This window comes from Pelobates fuscus, chromosome 4, assembly GCF_036172605.1.
Source record: "Pelobates fuscus isolate aPelFus1 chromosome 4, aPelFus1.pri, whole genome shotgun sequence".
Classification (NCBI taxonomy): domain Eukaryota; kingdom Metazoa; phylum Chordata; class Amphibia; order Anura; family Pelobatidae; genus Pelobates; species Pelobates fuscus.
This window is the reverse complement of record NC_086320.1, coordinates 257,700,605-257,712,771: the sequence shown is the minus strand read 5'-3', so window position 1 is coordinate 257,712,771 and position 12,167 is coordinate 257,700,605. Positions and strand designations below refer to the sequence as shown.

The 12,167-nt window shown below is 33.4% G+C and overlaps 10 non-coding genes across 10 annotated transcripts; all 10 read left to right on the top strand.

Annotated features, from left to right (window-relative positions):
- The first annotated feature begins 927 nt into the window (after positions 1-927).
- TRNAR-UCU (transfer RNA arginine (anticodon UCU)) lies at positions 928-1,013 on the top strand. The gene is given in 2 exon segments: positions 928-964; positions 978-1,013. It is a non-coding gene; the product is annotated as a tRNA-Arg (tRNA).
- Positions 1,014-1,774: 761 nt separating this feature from the next.
- TRNAR-UCU (transfer RNA arginine (anticodon UCU)) lies at positions 1,775-1,860 on the top strand. The gene is given in 2 exon segments: positions 1,775-1,811; positions 1,825-1,860. It is a non-coding gene; the product is annotated as a tRNA-Arg (tRNA).
- Positions 1,861-2,774: 914 nt separating this feature from the next.
- Positions 2,775-2,860, top strand: TRNAR-UCU (transfer RNA arginine (anticodon UCU)). The gene is given in 2 exon segments: positions 2,775-2,811; positions 2,825-2,860. It is a non-coding gene; the product is annotated as a tRNA-Arg (tRNA).
- A 2,459-nt stretch (positions 2,861-5,319) lies between these two features.
- Positions 5,320-5,405, top strand: TRNAR-UCU (transfer RNA arginine (anticodon UCU)). Its single transcript is given in 2 exon segments — positions 5,320-5,356; positions 5,370-5,405. It is a non-coding gene; the product is annotated as a tRNA-Arg (tRNA).
- Positions 5,406-6,243: 838 nt separating this feature from the next.
- TRNAR-UCU (transfer RNA arginine (anticodon UCU)) lies at positions 6,244-6,329 on the top strand. Its single transcript is given in 2 exon segments — positions 6,244-6,280; positions 6,294-6,329. It is a non-coding gene; the product is annotated as a tRNA-Arg (tRNA).
- A 764-nt stretch (positions 6,330-7,093) lies between these two features.
- On the top strand, positions 7,094-7,179 carry TRNAR-UCU (transfer RNA arginine (anticodon UCU)). Its single transcript is given in 2 exon segments — positions 7,094-7,130; positions 7,144-7,179. It is a non-coding gene; the product is annotated as a tRNA-Arg (tRNA).
- A 1,895-nt stretch (positions 7,180-9,074) lies between these two features.
- Positions 9,075-9,160, top strand: TRNAR-UCU (transfer RNA arginine (anticodon UCU)). The gene is given in 2 exon segments: positions 9,075-9,111; positions 9,125-9,160. It is a non-coding gene; the product is annotated as a tRNA-Arg (tRNA).
- Positions 9,161-9,924: 764 nt separating this feature from the next.
- TRNAR-UCU (transfer RNA arginine (anticodon UCU)) lies at positions 9,925-10,010 on the top strand. Its single transcript is given in 2 exon segments — positions 9,925-9,961; positions 9,975-10,010. It is a non-coding gene; the product is annotated as a tRNA-Arg (tRNA).
- A 763-nt stretch (positions 10,011-10,773) lies between these two features.
- Positions 10,774-10,859, top strand: TRNAR-UCU (transfer RNA arginine (anticodon UCU)). Its single transcript is given in 2 exon segments — positions 10,774-10,810; positions 10,824-10,859. It is a non-coding gene; the product is annotated as a tRNA-Arg (tRNA).
- A 760-nt stretch (positions 10,860-11,619) lies between these two features.
- Positions 11,620-11,705, top strand: TRNAR-UCU (transfer RNA arginine (anticodon UCU)). The gene is given in 2 exon segments: positions 11,620-11,656; positions 11,670-11,705. It is a non-coding gene; the product is annotated as a tRNA-Arg (tRNA).
- Positions 11,706-12,167: the final 462 nt, after the last annotated feature.

The following is a 12,167-nucleotide window of genomic DNA, read 5'->3' as shown; positions in this document are numbered from 1 at the left end:
GTAATGGAGTATATTAAATTTTGACTGTGTATCACTCTAGCTATTTGTTTTCGATGACCTTCTAGATACAATCAGATGAGGCTCTGTGGCGCAATGGATAGCGCATTGGACTTCTAGTGTATTGAAGGCATTCAAAGGTTTATGGGTTCGAGTCCCACCAGAGTCGTGTTTTGCTAACAAAGCAGACAAACCTTTGTAAGAAATACTCCTTCAATACTACAACTACAACATGAAAAACAATCTTAACAAATCTCTAACATAGGTGGTTAACTAGATGCATTCAGAAGGGATCTTAGAATAAGAAGTTAAGAAAGTTGAATAAATATTACCAACAATTACATTTAAATTAATAATGATGGAAACCTGAGCTTAATGTATCACATTACACTTTGATTCTCCATTTATATTAAAGGACTCAAAGAGCTGTTCCCCTTAAACCATGGATGTCAGCTCATATCGTTAGGTGCAAATCAGAAACATCTTGCCCAAATTCCAGAAACTTTTTATTAGTTAAGAAAAATAAAGTACAGAGCTTTCTACCAAAGACCACTTAACATGTCTGTATGGCCTTCTTTTGTCACTATTGGCAGTAAGTTGTACCAGGAAAAGGAAAGGGATGAAAATGTTGTAATTTATGTTGTTAAATGGAAATCTCAACATATAAAAAGAAGTCAAAATGTCTGATTCGTCCACCAAAGAACACTTCAGAAACTTTTGACAGTTTTAATATCTTTGTCAACTTAAACATTTAACACATTTTCCATTTTCTGATCAATCCAAAAACACTGCATAACCTTTGAATTTTTTTTAAAAAGAGATCTTTTTTTTTTTTTTTAATTGCCAGTGGCGTAAAAGAGTATATTACATTTTGACTGTTTATCGCTCTAGCTATTTTTTTTCGATGACCTTCAAGATACAAGCAGATGAGGCTCTGTGGCGCAATGGATAGCGCATTGGACTTCTAGTGTATTGAAGGCATTCAAAGGTTGTGGGTTCGAGTCCCACCAGAGTCGTGTTTTGCTAACAAAGCAGACAAACCTTTGTAAGAAATACTCCTTCAATTCTACAACTACAACATGAAAAACAATCTTAACAAATCTCTAACATAGGTGGTTAACTAGATGCATTCAGAAGGGATCTTAGAATAAGAAGTTAAGAAAGTTGAATAAATATTACCAACAATTACATTTAAATTAATAATGATGGAAACCTGAGCTTAATGTATCACATTACACTTTGATTCTCCATTTATATTAAAGGACTCAAAGAGCTGTTCCCCTTAAACCATGGATGTCAGCTCATATCGTTAGGTGCAAATCAGAAACATCTTGCCCAAATTCCAGAAACTTTTTATTAGTTAAGAAAAATAAAGTACAGAGCTTTCTACCAAAGACCACTTAACATGTCTGTATGGCCTTCTTTTGTCACTATTGGCAGTAAGTTGTACCAGGAAAAGGAAAGGGATGAAAATGTTGTAATTTATGTTGTTAAATGGAAATCTCAACATATAAAAAGAAGTCAAAATGTCTGATTCGTCCACCAAAGAACACTTCAGAAACTTTTGACAGTTTTAATATCTTTGTCAACTTAAACATTTAACACATTTTCCATTTTCTGATCAATCCAAAAACACTGCATAACCTTTGAATTTTTTTTAAAAAGAGATCTTTTTTTTTTTTTTTAATTGCCAGTGGCGTAAAAGAGTATATTACATTTTGACTGTTTATCGCTCTAGCTATTTTTTTTCGATGACCTTCAAGATACAAGCAGATGAGGCTCTGTGGCGCAATGGATAGCGCATTGGACTTCTAGTGTATTGAAGGCATTCAAAGGTTGTGGGTTCGAGTCCCACCAGAGTCGTGTTTTGCTAACAAAGCAGACAAACCTTTGTAAGAAATACTCCTTCAATTCTACAACTACAACATGAAAAACAATCTTAACAAATCTCTAACATAGGTGGTTAACTAGATGCATTCAGAAGGGATCTTAGAATAAGAAGTTAAGAAAGTTGAATAAATATTACCAACAATTACATTTAAATTAATAATGATGGAAACCTGAGCTTAATGTATCACATTACACTTTGATTCTCCATTTATATTAAAGGACTCAAAGAGCTGTTCCCCTTAACCCCTTAAGGACCAAACTTCTGGAATAAAAGGGAATCATGACGTGTCACACACGTCATGTGTCCTTAAGGGGTTAAACCATGGATGTCAGCTCATATCGTTAGGTGCAAATCAGAAACATCTTGCCCAAATTCCAGAAACTTTTTATTAGTTAAGAAAAATAAAGTACAGAGCTTTCTACCAAAGACCACTTAACATGTCTGTATGGCCTTCTTTTGTCACTATTGGCAGTAAGTTGTACCAGGAAAAGGAAAGGGATGAAAATGTTGTAATTTATGTTGTTAAATGGAAATCTCAACATATAAAAAGAAGTCAAAATTTCTGATTCGTCCACCAAAGAACACTTCAGAAACTTTTGACAGTTTTAATATCTTTGTCAGCTTAACCCCTTAAGGACCAAGCTTCTGGAATAAAAGGGAATCATGACATGTCAGACATGTCATGTGTCCTTAAGGGGTTAAACATTTAACACATTTTCCATTTTCTGATCAATCCAAAAACACTGCATAACCTTTTAATTTTTTTTTAAAAAGAGATCTTTTTTTTTTCTTTTAATTGCCAGTGGCGTAAAAGAGTATATTACATTTTGACTGTGTATCACTCGAGCTATTTGTTTTCGTTGACCTTCTATATACAAGCAGGTGAGGCTCTGTGGCGCAATGGATAGCGCATTGGACTTCTAGTGTATTGAAGGCATTCAAAGGTTGTGGGTTCGAGTCCCACCAGAGTCGTTGTGTTTTGCTAACAAAGCAGTCAAACCTTTGTAAGTAATACTCCTTCAATACTACAACTACAACATGAAAAACAATCTTAACAAATCTCTAACATAGGTGGTTAACTAGATGCATTCAGAAGGGATCTTAGAATAAGAAGTTAAGAAAGTTGAATAAATATTACCAACAATTACATTTAAATTAATAATGATGGAAACCTGAGCTTAATGTATCACATTACACTTTGATTCTCCATTTATATTAAAGGACTAAAAGAGCTGTTCCCTTTAAACCATGGATGTCAGCTCATATCGTTAGGTGCAAATCAGAAACATCTTGCCCAAATTCCAGAAACTTTTTATTAGTTAAGAAAAAAAAAGTACAGAGCTTTCTACCAAAGACCACTTAACATGTCTGTATGGCCTTCTTTTGTCACTATTGGCAGTAAGTTGTACCAGGAAAAGGAAAGGGATGAAAATGTTGTAATTTATGTTGTTAAATGGAAATCTCAACATATAAAAAGAAGTCAAAATGTCTGATTCGTCCACCAAAGAACACTTCAGAAACTTTTGACAGTTGTAATATCTTTGTCAGCTTAAACATTTAACACATTTTCCATTTTCTGATCAATCCAAAAACACTGCATAACCTTTGAATTTTTTTTAAAAAGAGATCTTTTTTTTTTTTTTTAATTGCCAGTGGCGTAAAAGAGTATATTACATTTTGACTGTTTATCGCTCTAGCTATTTTTTTTCGTTGACCTTCTATATACAAGCAGATGAGGCTCTGTGGCGCAATGGATAGCGCATTGGACTTCTAGTGTATTGAAGGCATTCAAAGGTTTATGGGTTCGAGTCCCACCAGAGTCGTGTTTTGCTAACAAAGCAGACAAACCTTTGTAAGAAATACTCCTTCAATACTACAACTACAACATGAAAAACAATCTTAACAAATCTCTAACATAGGTGGTTAACTAGATGCATTCAGAAGGGATCTTAGAATAAGAAGTTAAGAAAGTTGAAAATATATTACCAACAATTACATTTAAATTAATAATGATGGAAACCTGAGCTTAATGTATCACAGTACACTTTGATTCTCCATTTATATTAAAGGACTCAAAGAGCTGTTCCCCTTAAACCATGGATGTCAGCTCATATCGTTAGGTGCAAATCAGAAACATCTTGCCCAAATTCCAGAAACTTTTTATTAGTTAAGAAAAATAAAGTACAGAGCTTTCTACCAAAGACCACTTAACATGTCTGTATGGCCTTCTTTTGTCACTATTGGCAGTAAGTTGTACCAGGAAAAGGAAAGGGATGAAAATGTTGTAATTTATGTTGTTAAATGGAAATCTCAACATATAAAAAGAAGTCAAAATGTCTGATTCGTCCACCAAAGAACACTTCAGAAACTTTTGACAGTTTTAATATCTTTGTCAACTTAAACATTTAACACATTTTCCATTTTCTGATCAATCCAAAAACACTGCATAACCTTTGAATTTTTTTTAAAAAGAGATCTTTTTTTTTTTTTTAATTGCCAGTGGCGTAATGGAGTATATTAAATTTTGACTGTGTATCACTCTAGCTATTTGTTTTCGATGACCTTCTAGATACAATCAGATGAGGCTCTGTGGCGCAATGGATAGCGCATTGGACTTCTAGTGTATTGAAGGCATTCAAAGGTTTATGGGTTCGAGTCCCACCAGAGTCGTGTTTTGCTAACAAAGCAGACAAACCTTTGTAAGAAATACTCCTTCAATACTACAACTACAACATGAAAAACAATCTTAACAAATCTCTAACATAGGTGGTTAACTAGATGCATTCAGAAGGGATCTTAGAATAAGAAGTTAAGAAAGTTGAATAAATATTACCAACAATTACATTTAAATTAATAATGATGGAAACCTGAGCTTAATGTATCACATTACACTTTGATTCTCCATTTATATTAAAGGACTCAAAGAGCTGTTCCCCTTAAACCATGGATGTCAGCTCATATCGTTAGGTGCAAATCAGAAACATCTTGCCCAAATTCCAGAAACTTTTTATTAGTTAAGAAAAATAAAGTACAGAGCTTTCTACCAAAGACCACTTAACATGTCTGTATGGCCTTCTTTTGTCACTATTGGCAGTAAGTTGTACCAGGAAAAGGAAAGGGATGAAAATGTTGTAATTTATGTTGTTAAATGGAAATCTCAACATATAAAAAGAAGTCAAAATGTCTGATTCGTCCACCAAAGAACACTTCAGAAACTTTTGACAGTTTTAATATCTTTGTCAACTTAAACATTTAACACATTTTCCATTTTCTGATCAATCCAAAAACACTGCATAACCTTTGAATTTTTTTTAAAAAGAGATCTTTTTTTTTTTTTTTAATTGCCAGTGGCGTAAAAGAGTATATTACATTTTGACTGTTTATCGCTCTAGCTATTTTTTTTCGATGACCTTCAAGATACAAGCAGATGAGGCTCTGTGGCGCAATGGATAGCGCATTGGACTTCTAGTGTATTGAAGGCATTCAAAGGTTGTGGGTTCGAGTCCCACCAGAGTCGTGTTTTGCTAACAAAGCAGACAAACCTTTGTAAGAAATACTCCTTCAATTCTACAACTACAACATGAAAAACAATCTTAACAAATCTCTAACATAGGTGGTTAACTAGATGCATTCAGAAGGGATCTTAGAATAAGAAGTTAAGAAAGTTGAATAAATATTACCAACAATTACATTTAAATTAATAATGATGGAAACCTGAGCTTAATGTATCACATTACACTTTGATTCTCCATTTATATTAAAGGACTCAAAGAGCTGTTCCCCTTAAACCATGGATGTCAGCTCATATCGTTAGGTGCAAATCAGAAACATCTTGCCCAAATTCCAGAAACTTTTTATTAGTTAAGAAAAATAAAGTACAGAGCTTTCTACCAAAGACCACTTAACATGTCTGTATGGCCTTCTTTTGTCACTATTGGCAGTAAGTTGTACCAGGAAAAGGAAAGGGATGAAAATGTTGTAATTTATGTTGTTAAATGGAAATCTCAACATATAAAAAGAAGTCAAAATTTCTGATTCGTCCACCAAAGAACACTTCAGAAACTTTTGACAGTTTTAATATCTTTGTCAGCTTAACCCCTTAAGGACCAAGCTTCTGGAATAAAAGGGAATCATGACATGTCAGACATGTCATGTGTCCTTAAGGGGTTAAACATTTAACACATTTTCCATTTTCTGATCAATCCAAAAACACTGCATAACCTTTTAATTTTTTTTTAAAAAGAGATCTTTTTTTTTTCTTTTAATTGCCAGTGGCGTAAAAGAGTATATTACATTTTGACTGTGTATCACTCGAGCTATTTGTTTTCGTTGACCTTCTATATACAAGCAGGTGAGGCTCTGTGGCGCAATGGATAGCGCATTGGACTTCTAGTGTATTGAAGGCATTCAAAGGTTGTGGGTTCGAGTCCCACCAGAGTCGTTGTGTTTTGCTAACAAAGCAGTCAAACCTTTGTAAGTAATACTCCTTCAATACTACAACTACAACATGAAAAACAATCTTAACAAATCTCTAACATAGGTGGTTAACTAGATGCATTCAGAAGGGATCTTAGAATAAGAAGTTAAGAAAGTTGAATAAATATTACCAACAATTACATTTAAATTAATAATGATGGAAACCTGAGCTTAATGTATCACATTACACTTTGATTCTCCATTTATATTAAAGGACTAAAAGAGCTGTTCCCCTTAAACCATGGATGTCAGCTCATATCGTTAGGTGCAAATCAGAAACATCTTGCCCAAATTCCAGAAACTTTTTATTAGTTAAGAAAAAAAAAGTACAGAGCTTTCTACCAAAGACCACTTAACATGTCTGTATGGCCTTCTTTTGTCACTATTGGCAGTAAGTTGTACCAGGAAAAGGAAAGGGATGAAAATGTTGTAATTTATGTTGTTAAATGGAAATCTCAACATATAAAAAGAAGTCAAAATGTCTGATTCGTCCACCAAAGAACACTTCAGAAACTTTTGACAGTTGTAATATCTTTGTCAGCTTAAACATTTAACACATTTTCCATTTTCTGATCAATCCAAAAACACTGCATAACCTTTGAATTTTTTTTAAAAAGAGATCTTTTTTTTTTTTTTTAATTGCCAGTGGCGTAAAAGAGTATATTACATTTTGACTGTTTATCGCTCTAGCTATTTTTTTTCGTTGACCTTCTATATACAAGCAGATGAGGCTCTGTGGCGCAATGGATAGCGCATTGGACTTCTAGTGTATTGAAGGCATTCAAAGGTTGTGGGTTTGAGTCCCACCAGAGTCGTTGTGTTTTGCTAACAAAGCAGTCAAACCTTTGTAAGAAATACTCCTTCAATACTACAACTACAACATGAAAAACAATCTTAACAAATCTCTAACATAGGTGGTTAACTAGATGCATTCAGAAGGGATCTTAGAATAAGAAGTTAAGAAAGTTGAATAAATATTACCAACAATTACATTTAAATTAATAATGATGGAAACCTGAGCTTAATGTATCACATTACACTTTGATTCTCCATTTATATTAAAGGACTCAAAGAGCTGTTCCCCTTAAACCATGGATGTCAGCTCATATCGTTAGGTGCAAATCAGAAACATCTTGCCCAAATTCCAGAAACTTTTTATTAGTTAAGAAAAAAAAAGTACAGAGCTTTCTACCAAAGACCACTTAACATGTCTGTATGGCCTTCTTTTGTCACTATTGGCAGTAAGTTGTACCAGGAAAAGGAAAGGGATGAAAATGTTGTAATTTATGTTGTTAAATGGAAATCTCAACATATAAAAAGAAGTCAAAATGTCTGATTCGTCCACCAAAGAACACTTCAGAAACTTTTGACAGTTGTAATATCTTTGTCAGCTTAAACATTTAACACATTTTCCATTTTCTGATCAATCCAAAAACACTGCATAACCTTTGAATTTTTTTTAAAAAGAGATCTTTTTTTTTTTTTTTAATTGCCAGTGGCGTAAAAGAGTATATTACATTTTGACTGTTTATCGCTCTAGCTATTTTATTTCGTTGACCTTCTATATACAAGCAGATGAGGCTCTGTGTCGCAATGGATAGCGCATTGGACTTCTAGTGTATTGAAGGCATTCAAAGGTTGTGGGTTCGAGTCCCACCAGAGTCGTTGTGTTTTGCTAACAAAGCAGTCAAACCTTTGTAAGAAATACTCCTTCAATACTACAACTACAACATGAAAAACAATCTTAACAAATCTCTAACATAGGTGTTTAACTAGATGAATTCAGAAGGGATCTTAGAATAAGAAGTTAAGAAAGTTGAATAAATATTACCAACAATTACATTTAAATTAATAATGATGGAAACCTGAGCTTAATGTATCACATTACACTTTGATTCTCCATTTATATTAAAGGACTCAAAGAGCTCCAAAGAGCTTAATGTATCACATTACACTAACAAAGCAGTCAAACCTTTGTAAGAAATACTCCTTCAATACTACAACTACAACATGAAAAACAATCTTAACAAATCTCTAACATAGGTGGTTAACTAGATGCATTCAGAAGGGATCTTAGAATAAGAAGTTAAGAAAGTTGAATAAATATCACCAACAATTACATTTAAATTAATAATGATGGAAACCTGAGCTTAATGTATCACATTACACTTTGATTCTCCATTTATATTAAAGGACTCAAAGAGCTGTTCCCCTTAAACCATGGATGTCAGCTCATATCGTTAGGTGCAAATCAGAAACATCTTGCCCAAATTCCAGAAACTTTTTATTAGTTAAGAAAAAAAAAAGTACAGAGCTTTCTACCAAAGACCACTTAACATGTCTGTATGGCCTTCTTTTGTCACTATTGGCAGTAAGTTGTACCAGGAAAAGGAAAGGGATGAAAATGTTGTAATTTATGTTGTTAAATGGAAATCTCAACATATAAAAAGAAGTCAAAATGTCTGATTCGTCCACCAAAGAACACTTCAGAAACTTTTGACAGTTTTAATATCTTTTTCAGCTTAAACATTTAACACATTTTCCATTTTCTGATCAATCCAAAAACACTGCATAACCTTTGAATTTTTTTTTAAAAAGAGATCTTTTTTTTTTTTTTTAATTGCCAGTGGCGTAAAAGAGTATATTACATTTTGACTGTTTATCGCTCTAGCTATTTTTTTTCGTTGACCTTCTATATACAAGCAGATGAGGCTCTGTGGCGCAATGGATAGCGCATTGGACTTCTAGTGTATTGAAGGCATTCAAAGGTTGTGGGTTCGAGTCCCACCAGAGTCGTTGTGTTTTGCTAACAAAGCAGTCAAACCTTTGTAAGAAATACTCCTTCAATACTACAACTACAACATGAAAAACAATCTTAACAAATCTCTAACATAGGTGGTTAACTAGATGCATTCAGAAGGGATCTTAGAATAAGAAGTTAAGAAAGTTGAATAAATATTACCAACAATTACATTTAAATTAATAATGATGGAAACCTGAGCTTAATGTATCACATTACACTTTGATTCTCCATTTATATTAAAGGACTCAAAGAGCTGTTCCCCTTAAACCATGGATGTCAGCTCATATCGTTAGGTGCAAATCAGAAACATCTTGCCCAAATTCCAGAAACTTTTTATTAGTTAAGAAAAATAAAGTACAGAGCTTTCTACCAAAGACCACTTAACATGTCTGTATGGCCTTCTTTTGTCACTATTGGCAGTAAGTTGTACCAGGAAAAGGAAAGGGATGAAAATGTTGTAATTTATGTTGTTAAATGGAAATCTCAACATATAAAAAGAAGTCAAAATGTCTGATTCGTCCACCAAAGAACACTTCAGAAACTTTTGACAGTTTTAATATCTTTGTACACTTAAACATTTAACACATTTTCCATTTTCTGATCAATCCAAAAACACTGCATAACCTTTGAATTTTTTTTAAAAAGAGATCTTTTTTTTTTTTTTTAATTGCCAGTGGCGTAAAAGAGTATATTACATTTTGACTGTTTATCGCTCTAGCTATTTTTTTTCGATGACCTTCTAGATACAAGCAGATGAGGCTCTGTGGCGCAATGGATAGCGCATTGGACTTCTAGTGTATTGAAGGCATTCAAAGGTTGTGGGTTCGAGTCCCACCAGAGTCGTGTTTTGCTAACAAAGCAGACAAACCTTTGTAAGAAATACTCCTTCAATACTACAACTACAACATGAAAAACAATCTTAACAAATCTCTAACATAGGTGGTTAACTAGATGCATTCAGAAGGGATCTTAGAATAAGAAGTTAAGAAAGTTGAATAAATATTACCAACAATTACATTTAAATTAATAATGATGGAAACCTGAGCTTAATGTATCACATTACACTTTGATTCTCCATTTATATTAAAGGACTCAAAGAGCTGTTCTCCTTAAACCATGGATGTCAGCTCATATCGTTAGGTGCAAATCAGAAACATCTTGCCCAAATTCCAGAAACTTTTTATTAGTTAAGAAAAATAAAGTACAGAGCTTTCTACCAAAGACCACTTAACATGTCTGTATGGCCTTCTTTTGTCACTATTGGCAGTAAGTTGTACCAGGAAAAGGAAAGGGATGAAAATGTTGTAATTTATGTTGTTAAATGGAAATCTCAACATATAAAAAGAAGTCAAAATGTCTGATTCGTCCACCAAAGAACACTTCAGAAACTTTTGACAGTTTTAATATCTTTGTCAGCTTAAACATTTAACACATTTTCCATTTTCTGATCAATCCAAAAACACTGCATAACCTTTGAATTTTTTTTTAAAAAGAGATCTTTTTTTTTTTTTTTTTATTGCCAGTGGCGTAAAAGAGTATATTACATTTTGACTGTTTATCGCTCTAGCTATTTTTTTTCGTTGACCTTCTATATACAAGCAGATAAGGCTCTGTGGCGCAATGGATAGCGCATTGGACTTCTAGTGTATTGAAGGCATTCAAAGGTTGTGGGTTCGAGTCCCACCAGAGTCGTTGTGTTTTGCTAACAAAGCAGTCAAAGCTTTGTAAGAACCTTCAATACTACAACTACAACATGATAAACAATCTTAACAAATCTCTAACATAGGTGGTTAACTAGATGCATTCAGAATGGATCTTAGAATAAGAAGTTAAGAAAGTTGAATAAATATTACCAACAATTACATTTAAATTAATAATGATGGAAACCTGAGCTTAATGTATCACATTACACTTTGATTCTCCATTTATATTAAAGGACTCAAAGAGCTGTTCCCCTTAAACCATGGATGTCATCTCATATCGTTAGGTGCAAATCAGAAACATCTTGCCCAAATTCCAGAAACTTTTTATTAGTTAAGAAAAAAAAAGTACAGAGCTTTCTACCAAAGACCACTTAACATGTCTGTATGGCCTTCTTTTGTCACTATTGGCAGTAAGTTGTACCAGGAAAAGGAAAGGGATGAAAATGTTGTAATTTATGTTGTTAAATGGAAATCTCAACATATAAAAAGAAGTCAAAATGTCTGATTCGTCCACCAAAGAACACTTCAGAAACTTTTGACAGTTTTAATATCTTTGTCAGCTTAAACATTTAACACATTTTCCATTTTCTGATCAATCCAAAAACACTGCATAACCTTTGAATTTTTTTTTAAAAAGAGATCTTTTTTTTTTCTTTTAATTGCCAGTGGCGTAAAAGAGTATATTACATTTTGACTGTGTATCACTCTAGCTATTTTTTTTCGTTGACCTTCTATAAACAAGCAGGTGAGGCTCTGTGGCGCAATGGATAGCGCATTGGACTTCTAGTGTATTGAAGGCATTCAAAGGTTGTGGGTTCGAGTCCCACCAGAGTCGTTGTGTTTTGCTAACAAAGCAGTCAAACCTTTGTAAGAAATACTCCTTCAATACTACAACTACAACATGAAAAACAATCTTAACAAATCTCTAACATAGGTGGTTAACTAGATGCATTCAGAAGGGATCTTAGAATAAGAAGTTAAGAAAGTTGAATAAATATTACCAACAATTACATTTAAATTAATAATGATGGAAACCTGAGCTTAATGTATCACATTACACTTTGATTCTCCATTTATATTAAAGGACTCAAAGAGCTGTTCCCCTTAAACCATGGATGTCAGCTCATATCGTTAGGTGCAAATCAGAAACATCTTGCCCAAATTCCAGAAACTTTTTATTAGTTAAGAAAAATAAAGTACAGAGCTTTCTACCAAAGACCACTTAACATGTCTGTATGGCCTTCTTTTGTCACTATTGGCAGTAAGTTGTACCAGGAAAAGGAAAGGGATGAAAATG